Source organism: Peromyscus californicus, unplaced genomic scaffold (assembly GCF_007827085.1).
Source record: "Peromyscus californicus insignis strain IS unplaced genomic scaffold, ASM782708v3 Scaffold_16__1_contigs__length_79575227, whole genome shotgun sequence".
In the NCBI taxonomy this organism is placed as follows: Eukaryota; Metazoa; Chordata; class Mammalia; order Rodentia; family Cricetidae; genus Peromyscus; species Peromyscus californicus.
This window is the reverse complement of record NW_026294458.1, coordinates 17,659,148-17,670,225: the sequence shown is the minus strand read 5'-3', so window position 1 is coordinate 17,670,225 and position 11,078 is coordinate 17,659,148.

The window sequence follows — 11,078 nt, the reverse complement described above, 5'->3', positions numbered from 1 at the left end:
TTCTTCCCTAGTTTTACAGATAAGTGTGAACGTGTTCAAGGAATGTCTTATTTTTGTGACTCTCTAATGAGGACTGGAATTGAGGCAAGGATCCAAGGCCGGCAGGAAGGTTTGCTCCACCCCTATTAGGTAGAACCAGTGTTCCGGGGAACAGTTATTCTTTATGTCCTCTGAGGGGGGCCTCCTCGGTCTTGCCACTCTCTGGGAACTTGTTCTGTTTGGAATAAACAGCTCTCTCCCTCCAGCCCCTCCCCCATACCTGGTACTGCCTTTCTTCGGAGGCTTTGATGCCGCTGAGCGCTGGTATGAGGAGTTGGAGAGGTACCAGATCGGAGGAGTGGTTTAGGGTTGGAGAGATGGAGGGAAGAGACACGCTTTCGGTCTTCTGTGAAGCCTTGCCAAACCACTGCTCCTCCTCTCTCAGGTAAAATCCTGTCCTTGGGATCATCTACTCCCCAACTCCTTTATCTCCTGGTCTTTTCGATTAAGCCCATCCTTTCCTGACTCCCCAATGCTGTCCTCGTTTCTCAAGTGCTGTGCTCCGAATTCTATCCTCTTTCCCTTCATCGACATGGGGCTCGCAAAGCATCTACTTTATTTTGTTTGTTTGTTTGGTTTTGGTTTGGTTTTATGTTTGTTTGTTTGTTTTGAGACAGGGTTTCTCTGTGTAGCCCTGGCTGTCCTGGAACTCTGCAGATCAGGCTGGCCTCAAACTCACAGAGATCCACCTGCCTCTATCTCCCAAGTGCTAGGATTAAAAGCATTGCATCACCCCTGACTGGCTTGATTTTGAATTTTTAATAATCTTCCTCCCTCTCTTCCCTTTTCCCTCTGCCTATAGTTTAGATTTGGAATGTCACCCAAAGACCCATGGGCTCTCAGTCCCGAGTCAGCAGCATTACTAGAGAGAGATAGAAACTTCGAGAGCTGAGGGCTAACACTGAACCTCCTCCTATCTCCCCCACACCTTGCCAAGAGCAGAGTATTCGTGTACCACATTCATGCAGATTCCTTTGGAGGACAGAAGAGGGCGCTGGATCCCCTGGAACTGGAGTTACAGATGGCTTGTGAGCCATCCATAGGTGCTGGGAACTGAACCTGGTCCTCTGCAAGAGCAGAGATTGCTCTACCCCAGCCCCTTCTCTCCATTCTTTAAGAGTCACCCTGGGACCTCTACCGTCCTAAGAGGCTAGAGGGCCTTGCACATGAGTGCCTGCATGTTGCTTAGATCTAGTGTTCCTTTCTTATCTCTCAGCCGATCACTTCAGCCAGGCTCATTCTGCACCCTGTGCTCTATGACATGTTCTCATCAGGGCCACTCAGTGAACAAACCTGATGGTCACTCGCTGCTCTTCTTCTGTCAACAACTGTTCTCACACGCTGAATCATACAAAAACTCCATTCATGAAATTCCCTATCCCCTCCATCTCATGGTATTCCCTTCTTCTGACCTCTTCTGGAGACTCTGGCAGTATCTCAACATCCACCATGTGATTCTTCATCCCTCCGACCTCCATTGAAATCTGTTTTCTCTTGTCAGTGATGAGCATCTGTATGAAGGCATCACATCTGCTGCCTTCAATCCAGGATTCTTTGATTTTTTTTAAGTCTGGTTCTTTCCCATCCCACCTCCCCACCTCCACCGCCCCCCAAAAAAGTAACAGCCTAGAAAAGAAAAAAACCTATCAGAGAAAACTTTTTTTGTTTGTTTTTTTTAGACACAGTTTCTCTGTGTATTCCTGGGGTCCTGAAATTCACTCTGTAGACCAGGCTGGCCTTGAACTCACAGAGATCCACTTGCCTCTGCCTCCTGAATGCTGGGATTAAAGACGCGTACAACTACCACCACGTGGTGTGACGAGAATTCTTAAAAGTTGTGATAAGGGTGCTGAAGAATAGCTCTCCATAATTGAGGGCTTCTAGCAGGGGTGTGTGTGGGGAAGGACTCAGTTCTTTATGGGGCTGGCTCCTGGGAGTTTGACCATGCGACAGTGAATATATAGGTATCACAAATTGGCCTATGGTTTTTTTCCCTCTCTTTTTTTTCTTCTTCTTTTGTTGGGGGGCAGTCACAAGGGTGGGGGTGGGCCTGGGAGGACTTGGAAGAATGGCCAATCCCCATTCTTAAAGATGTCTGTCTGGGCCGGATGGTGGTGACACACGCCTTTAGTCCCACCACTGGGGAGGCAGAGCCAGGCAGATCTCTGAGTTCGAGGTCAGCCTGGTTTACAGAGTGAGTTCCAGGAAAGGCACCAAAACAACACAGAGAAACCCTGTCCCCAAAAAAACAAACAAACAAAAAAAGATGTCTGTCTGTTGGCTTAGGCAGAACAATGTGTCCCACCTAGAGCTGGGAATGTGCCTAAGGAATGCTTGCCCAGCACATTCAAGGCCTGGTCTTACTCCTCGGCACTGAGAAAAACAAACACGCAGCCCCTCCCCCACCATCTACGTCACTGATGCATTTCTAGGGTCACCGACAGGCCTCCATGGCTTATGAATCTCCGTTGTCATTGCTCTGCCCCCAGACAGGTCTCCTTACCCTCCGTGTCACCTCCCTACAGCCCAAACCTTCATATCTTCCAGCCAAACCATCAAGACTCCCAGGACATCCTGTAGCCTCCATGACGAGAGAAACCTCTATTACCGGAGGCTTTCTCTCCCACCCAACTCCCTGCAAACAGGCCCTGCTGACCTCGGTCCACGTACATGCAAAGCTGCTCCCGGACCTGAGCTCTCTGTGTACTTTGACTTTTGGTCCCACCCGACCTCCTCCCCTCCATCTCTACCCAGAGATTGGTGGTGTTCTATTTGCCCTCGGTTCAGGAAACCCGCCCTGCTGCCTCTCAGTCCCCCACTGTGACACCTTCCACCTCTGCCTGGGTCCTTCTGGATACTGGACCCCTGGGTCAGTTTATCTAACTGCACACTCCAGGCCACACAACTTTTAGAGGACGAAAAGATGTGCTTTTCCTCTGCCCCCAGCACCTGGCAAGGTGAAAGCGATGAGCTATTACCACTATAGAAAGAAGGATGATTAAAACAAGCAAGCAGACAAACAAAATAAAAACACAAATGTGAAAAACTTTAAGGTTCATAAAATGCTGTCAGAAAGTAATCTTCAGTTGATTCCCAAACCCTCCAGGGAAGTAGACAGGGCCGGTAATTGTTATCCTTGCATCAAATGTGGATATTGAGGCTCAAAAGGGTAGATGACTTGGCTGTGATGACAGCTGGGACATGGAAATGGGTCTCTGGCTGTGTGCACGATATTAAAGCCAGTCTCCATGGTGACAAAATCACCCCTTCCTTGATGCTTGACCGAACAGGGGGCGAGTCAAGCTGGTTTCATTGTCTGTGCTCTGTACACCTTTCCACAAACACAGAGCCAATTTGCTAGCAATCCACACTCAGCCCCGCTTTGCTGCGTGGTAGAACACATGTGGCCGGAGTTTTTACTCAGGAAACGGGAACTACAGGGTGTCGAGTTGGTGCAATAAAGGTTGATAATGCCTAGCACCACTGGATCGGCCTAATTTTTCACAATCAAAAGTTAACATGAAGAGAATGGGCAAGCAAATTCTAAGCTCCAAGAACACTATCTGGTTTTGAAGATCCTGTTTATGAGACTTAGTTGGAAGAGTTGTCAGCTAATAAATGAATGAGTGAGTCATCATGTGACAGAGAAAGTAGCAGGTAAAAGCATTAGGTGATTCCAAAACACCAGCCCTGGGTGAGGTCACACTACAAAAGCCATAAATGCAGTGTGGCTATCAGTGTCAAGATCAGTGCAGTCTCCATGGGAAGAAAAAAGCAGACACCAACGGAATTCGTTACTTTCTTCATTGCCCTGACAGAAGCAACCTGAAGGAGGGCTTGTCCTGGCTCACAGTTCGAGGGTACCGTCCGGCTTGATGGAAAAGGCACCGCCGCAGGAGAGCGAGGCGGCCAGTCACACCGCAGGGAAACAGAAGGAGACGAACATGAGTGCTCCGCTCTTTTCTTCTTTCTTATTTTTGTATGTGTGTGCATGTCGGTGTTTGTGTGAGCTGATGACAGGCACACGCATGTGACGGCCAGCAGTCAACGTCCAGTGTCTCCCTCAGTCACTCTCCATTTTAGTTTTTGAGACAAGGTCTTTCCCTGATCAGCCTGGGCTAGCCGATTCTGCCAGACTGACGACCAGCAAGCCCTGGGAATTCACCTATCTCTGTCTCCCTAGTACCCGGATTTACCACCGTGTACCACCACGCCTAGATTTTTTTATGGGGGTGTTGTGGGCCCAAACTCAGGATCTTATGCTTTTGTAGATGGCACTTTACCAACTGAGCCTCCTCCCCAGCCCACTGACTTCTCTCTTCTTATCCAGGTCAGCACCCCAGCCCATGGAAAGATGCCACCCACATTTAGTGTGGCGCTTCCCAGCTCAACCTAGAACTTCCCTCAGATATTCAAAGAGGCTTGTCTCCTAGGTGATTTAGATACTGTCACATTGACATTATTAATTATCATACTAGCTTTCTGGAAATAATTCTTAGATTTTTTCCCCCTCCCGTTTGCAGCTAATGGCATCTTACACTCCAGTTTTCTGGGGCAGGGGTCCCAACGTAGAGCAGATGCTAGCACATGCAAAGTCCCGTGCTTCCTTAGGAGCTACTGGAAGACAGGAAACGTAGGTGGGCAAACAGAAAGCACAACCTAATTTGGAAGGACCAGTGAGTGAAATGGAAAATGTCACCTCTGACCAGCCTGGGGGATATGGCTACACACACAAGACCAGAGCCATTTGTTAATGGTTTTATGGTCATCCAACTGCTGCAAAGCTCCTTGCCATTGGTGGACACTCTAAACATTTGAAGTAAAAGCTAGTTCAGAGATGGGTAGGTCAGTCCCTTAGCTTCCATATGAAGAAATGAGCCCTAGGACCGGCTGGCTTCCCACCCATTTTTTCCTTCCATAAACTTCTCTGAGTTTCTGTCTTGTGCTGGGAACCATGGAGACCAGGGGATGAACAAAATGCAATGGTCTTCATGGGGAGTCACAGGGTAACAGTCAGAATAGGAGTCATAAACCACCTCAGGAGAAGTGTATTGACAGCCGTCAGCCAGGGACCCACCTGGATCTAGGAGAAGTGAGCTATAGTGCTGGACTCTGGACTTCCTACTTCTGCTCCATCTGCCCCCTCTCTTCAAATCTCCAGGCTTTGTAATTCCTGTTATTTACACCAGATGAGGAGGAGGACACACACACACACACACACACACACACACACAGAGAGAGAGAGAGAGAGAGAGAGAGAGAGAGAGAGAGAGAGAGAGAGAGGGGGAGAGAGAGAGAGAGAGAGGAGAGAAGAAAACCAAAACAACAACAAAAGTTTCCCTAAGGCTACCTCCTTCCACACCTCTGCCCCATCCCCAGCACAATCAATTTGGCTAACACTAGCCTTTAGGTCTCAGCTCAGACTCTACAGCCTAAGACACCTCGCCCACCCGGGTCTCCTCTTCTGACTTTGTTTTGCTATCATGTCACTGTGTTCTGGACTGCCATCAGTATCCATCGAGTTAAACTACCAATCACATGAGTATGTGAGCTGTTTCATGGTCACACTGCATCCCTAGGACCTATCACAATACCTTTTAAGCAGTAGGGCTAGACTATGGACGATATTTTACTAGTTGACTCAAATGCAGATACATTAGAAAGAATGTTTGAAGAAGTAAAGACAATTTTGCATTGTTGGGGATTACAAATTGCTCCTGAAAAGATACAAAAAGGAGATTCTATTAATTACTTAGGATATAAAATAGGTCTACAAAAAATTGGACCCCAAAAGGTACAAATTAGGAGAGATCAATTATAGACGCTTAATGACTTTCAAAGATTATTCAGAGACATATCCCATCTACAAACTATTGCTGGGGTAAAAAATGATGAACTGAGTAATTTGTTCAAAACCTTAGAAGATGACAAGGACTTAAATAATCCAAAAGAATTATCACCTGAAGCTGAGAAAGAATTGGCCTTAGTAGAAAAGAAAGTGCATGAAGGACATGTGGATCATGTAGCTCCAAAGCTTGACTGCATTTTGGTTATTTTACCCTCTAGGCATTCTCCTCCAGGAATTTTATGCAGAGGGAAGATATTATATTGGAATGGATATTTCTACCAAATAAACAGAGTAAAAAATGAAAAACTTATGTGGAAAAGATCTCTGACTTGATTTTAAAAGGAAAATTCAGACTTTGTCAATTAGCAGGAATAGACCCAGCAGAAATTGTTGTACCTTTAACTAAGGAGGATATTGGAAAAAAATTGGCAAAGAGCTTGCAGTAATTTTTTTTGGAGAGATTAGCAGCGAATATCCCAAAAGCGTTAGAATTGAACTTATAAAGAGAGCTGATTAGATTTTGCCTTGCATTGTATGGGAAACACCCATATCTGGAGCTCGTACATTTTATGCAGATGCAAACAAACAAGGAAAGGCAGGTTACAAATCAGAAAAATTAAGTAAAGTGGTTCAAAGTCCTTATAATTAGGTTCAAAAATATGAATTGTATGCTATTCTTTTGGTATTAATGAATTTTTTTCAGAACCTCTCAACATAGTTACTGACTCAGTATGCTGAAAGAGTGGTATTACATACCACAGTGGTAGTACAGAAAGAGACTGCAGAATTTATCCCTGATGAGTCAGAATTAACTTCACTATTTATTCAGTTACAAGATATAATCAGGAATAGGAAGCATCCCTTATATATAACTCACATCTGATCCCATATGGGCCTGCCAGGTCCTCTAGCACAGGTAATGATGAGATTAATAAAATATTGATAGGAAGTGTGCTGGAGGCCTCAGAAGTTCATAAAAAAAATCATGTCAATAGTAAAGGTTTAAAAAGGATTTTTCCATAACCTGGCAACAAGCCAAGGAAATTGTAAGGAAATGTCCTACCTGTTCTTTTTACAATCAGACTCCATTACCAGCAGGATGTATCCCAAAGGGTACTCAGAGGAATGAAATCTATCAGATGGATGTGTTTCACTTGCAGAATTTGGAATACTGAAATATGTACACCATATCATTGATACTTATTCAGGATTTCAATGGGCAACTGCTTTGAGTTCGGAAAAAGCTGAGTCTGTAATCACACATTTGCTAGGAGTTATGGCCATACCTGCACAAATCAAAACTGACAATGCTCCATCATATGTCTCTGGTAAAATGAAACAGTTTTTTGCTTATTACAATATAAAGCATATTACAGGTATACCACATAATCCTACAGGCCAAGCGGTTATAAAAAGATCAAATAGAACTCTAAAGGATATGCTAAATAAACAGAAAGAGGTAGCAAAAACCCCCAGAAATAAATTACCTAATGCTCTACTAACTTTGAATTTTCTCAGTGCCAATGAGAAAGGAACAACAGCTGCAGAGAGACATTGGATAATGGAAAAAAACTATTGAATTAAATCAACCTATATACTTTAAGGACGTGCTGACCTCAGAATGGAAACCAGGATATGTGTTACATTGGGGATGAGGTTTTGCTTTTGTTTCTACAGGAGAAGGTAATCTGTGGATATCATCAAAATTGATAAAGGTTTGATTTGAACAAGAGACATACCTTAATTAGAAGAGGTGATCGTTCACCAACAACCATGACCATCCAATTTAACCTAACTTATACCAGTAACACATGCCTTTTCATTTGATCAGATATAACTTGCTAAAAGGGAACCTCTCCAAAGTTAGTCTTGGGGAAAGGTTTTTGTTTTTGTCTTTCAGGAGAATGAAGGTTAAGGAATCTGAAGAACACTGGACAAATGAGACAACTGAAGAAAAGGGACAAATCATCTAGAAAAAATGTCCCAAGAAAAAGAGTAAAATGGCCTATTGGTATATCACCTATAAAATTTCTTAAGTCTTCCTAAATGTTTGTTTCTGCTCTTTTCTACAGACACTTAACACAAGTGGTCTTTTTGTAGTCCCAGTTCAATTAAAAATTAAAGCTGGCTTTGGAGTTGTAGAATGGCTCTCTCCTTCTTTAAACCCAAGCATGTTGTTAAAAGGAAAATGCAAAATCTCTGTATCATGCCAGAAGAAAGAGCCTCTTCTGATATGGGACAGAAGAAAATGAAAAAATTAAGGGACTATTCTATTGCTACTAGTCTCAATTCTTTGATTCTATTTTGATTCTTTAAACTTTTCTTAAGGTATGAATTTTATATCAAAATTTGTAAGATTAATATATATATATATATATATATATATATATTTTAAACTTTTGTTATGATATTAATGGCCATATAAAGTACTAACTAATTCTAGAAAAAAGGGTTCAATTAGCTGCCTATATGTGTTTTTGTGTTCAAGTCTCTATCAGTTTTCTGCAGGAAACCACAACCAGGCCTAACATCAAATTTGAAGTCTCCAGGAAGAAGATGGGGCCCCACAACAACGATTCCACATGAACAATACTAATACCGCTAAGCTGACAAACATCACCCACAGATCAGCTTTGGACTACAAACTGCTTAGAACAATTTCAAGATGGCTAGCTGAGATGATCCAGTTTCACAGACTACTTGAGCAAGGACTTGAGATAAGCCCTGAACTTTGGCATTATGCAGAGACTGGACAACAAATGATATAGCCACCTCTCCTGGAACTTGACAATTAACCCAATTTTTTTCTTTTCAGAATCCCCTAAAGATGCCTTCACCCACAACCAGCAGGAAGCAATTTTAAGAACACGACGCCCACATTCCCAAAGAGGTAGAGTGTGGTGGTATTGTGTTCCCCAAAATATTGTGAACCCTAATAAACTTATCTGGGTCAGAGACAGAACAGCCACAATATTAAACATAGAAGTTAGGCAGTGGTAGCACACGCCTTTAATCCTAGCATTCCAGAGGCAGAAATTCATGTGTTCAAGGATACAGCTAAGCATGGTGACTCACGCCTTTAATCCCAGAAAGCAAGCCTTTAATCCCAGGGAGTGGTGGTAGAAAGCAGAAAGGTATATAAGGTGTGAGGACCAGAAACTAAAGGCATTTGGCTGGTTAAGCTTCAGGCTTTCAAGCAGCAGTTCAGCTGAGAGCAATTGGGATGAGGACACAGAGGCTTCCAGTCTGAGGAAACAAGACCAGCTGAGAAGTTGGCCGGGTGAGGTGCGCTGTGGCTTGTTCTGCCTCTCTGATCTTCCAGTATTTCACCCCAATACCTGCCTCAGGTTTGATTTTATTAATAAGAACTTTTAAGATTCCTGCTACAGTGGTGTGGGGCGAGTGGTTTGTGGTCTTTCTTTGGGTTTTGGGTTTGGGATAATTTTCATTGTTTAGAAGGGTTGGTTACAAGTTGTTGTCGTTAATGGTTAGGAAAAGGGCTAAACAAAGGAGATTAGATTTAAGGCTCTTGTTTGAAAAAAAAAGAGAGAGAGAAATGATAGAATAAAGGGTAGATTATTGAATCTACTCTGAAAAGAGAAAAGAGAGGTAATAGATATGATATAAATAAAAAGGTAGATTATTGAATCTACTTTTAAAAGACAACTACTAGTTTTAAATACTTTACATTGGATTGGATTTTTATATATTGTATACAAATTATATATATTGAAATTGATATTGTTAGAAAATGCTGTGTGTATTTTTTCTAATCTTATTCAGGATATTGTACTTAGACAGTTCATTTAACAATGTAATGCAATTTGCTAATCCTTGAATGTCATTATTACCAACAATTAGGATATAAAGAAATGAAAGTTAGTAGTTAGACATTACAATAGAACTTGTAGTCATATTAGGTTTGTTTTCAAGGTTAAGCAGAGATATATTTTAAATAGACATGTCATCTTCAAACCCTTCAGAGATCTACAGGATATGGCATTTAAAATGTTTTAATAACTTAGACTTTTTTCTTTTTTTATGACTATGAGACATGTCAGCTCCTGGCAGCACCAATCTACTTCAGAGAAGATACGGGCATTGAAGAAACTGAATATGGAGTTAACTTTCACTGTGACAAAAGTTCACCACTGAGCAACAAAGTGCCCTTGAATCGACTGCTGACAGTATATGCTATCCAAAACAGACAAACAGGACACAAAACAAAGGACTACTGATCCTTGCCAAAACAAGTGTGGTTGTGGCTTTAGCAACAGGCATTCTCTGAGGCCAGGGCAGTATGGCATCATCACTGAAGTGGCCTTTGCAATCCAGAAAAGGTACAGTGCCCCTTTCTTCAAAGGCAGCTGATCAGGTAATGGACCAATAGCTTCTGGTGTGCAGTGGAACTGTAGCTGAAACAGTTATTCTTGAAAGAGTAACTAGACTGATGGAGTCTAACCTCTCAGTGGTAGACTGACATTTAATAAAAGAGATTAAGCCACCCACAAGCCGAGAAGAATGGACAACCAAACTCCAAAAACACCAACAGTTTCCAGAATTTAAAATCCTGAATTATGACAGGACATTGGTAGAATTCATATTTATCTGGTACATGGACTACTTGCACCGAATGTGAGGTCGAGCTATAGGCCTTGTGTACATCCTACTTCACAAATGAGTCTGTCAGATACTCTAAGCCTATAGGCTGAAGATGATGCCCCAGTATTGTGGAGAAACCTCAGGTGACTGTCCCGGCAGCTGGCTGTTTCTGTCAACTCACATTTTTTTGGAAGTTGCTTGTTTGCACTTCCTGTTTTACTACGTAATATTATTTCTTTCTTGGGTCTCTGAGGGAGTTGAAGATTAGATAGTTACAGTTATAGTTAGTTGAAGATTAGATAGTTATAGTTTTCCTTGTTAAGAATTTCAGAAAAGAAACTCACTAAAGAGGTGTAAAGTGTATAAATTTGAAAGACATTATAAGATAGTTCTCTGTTAGTAATATAAGTTAGGATAGAAAGTGAATCAGGTACATTTTGGACTTACCAAAACAGGATAGATAAGGAATATTTTCTCTGAGTTTGTCAAATGCAAATAGACTAGACATTGTTGAGGTATTTATTGCTTGTATATATTGTATATAGTTATTGTACTTATTGTATATAGTTTTTCTTATGTTAGTTATAAC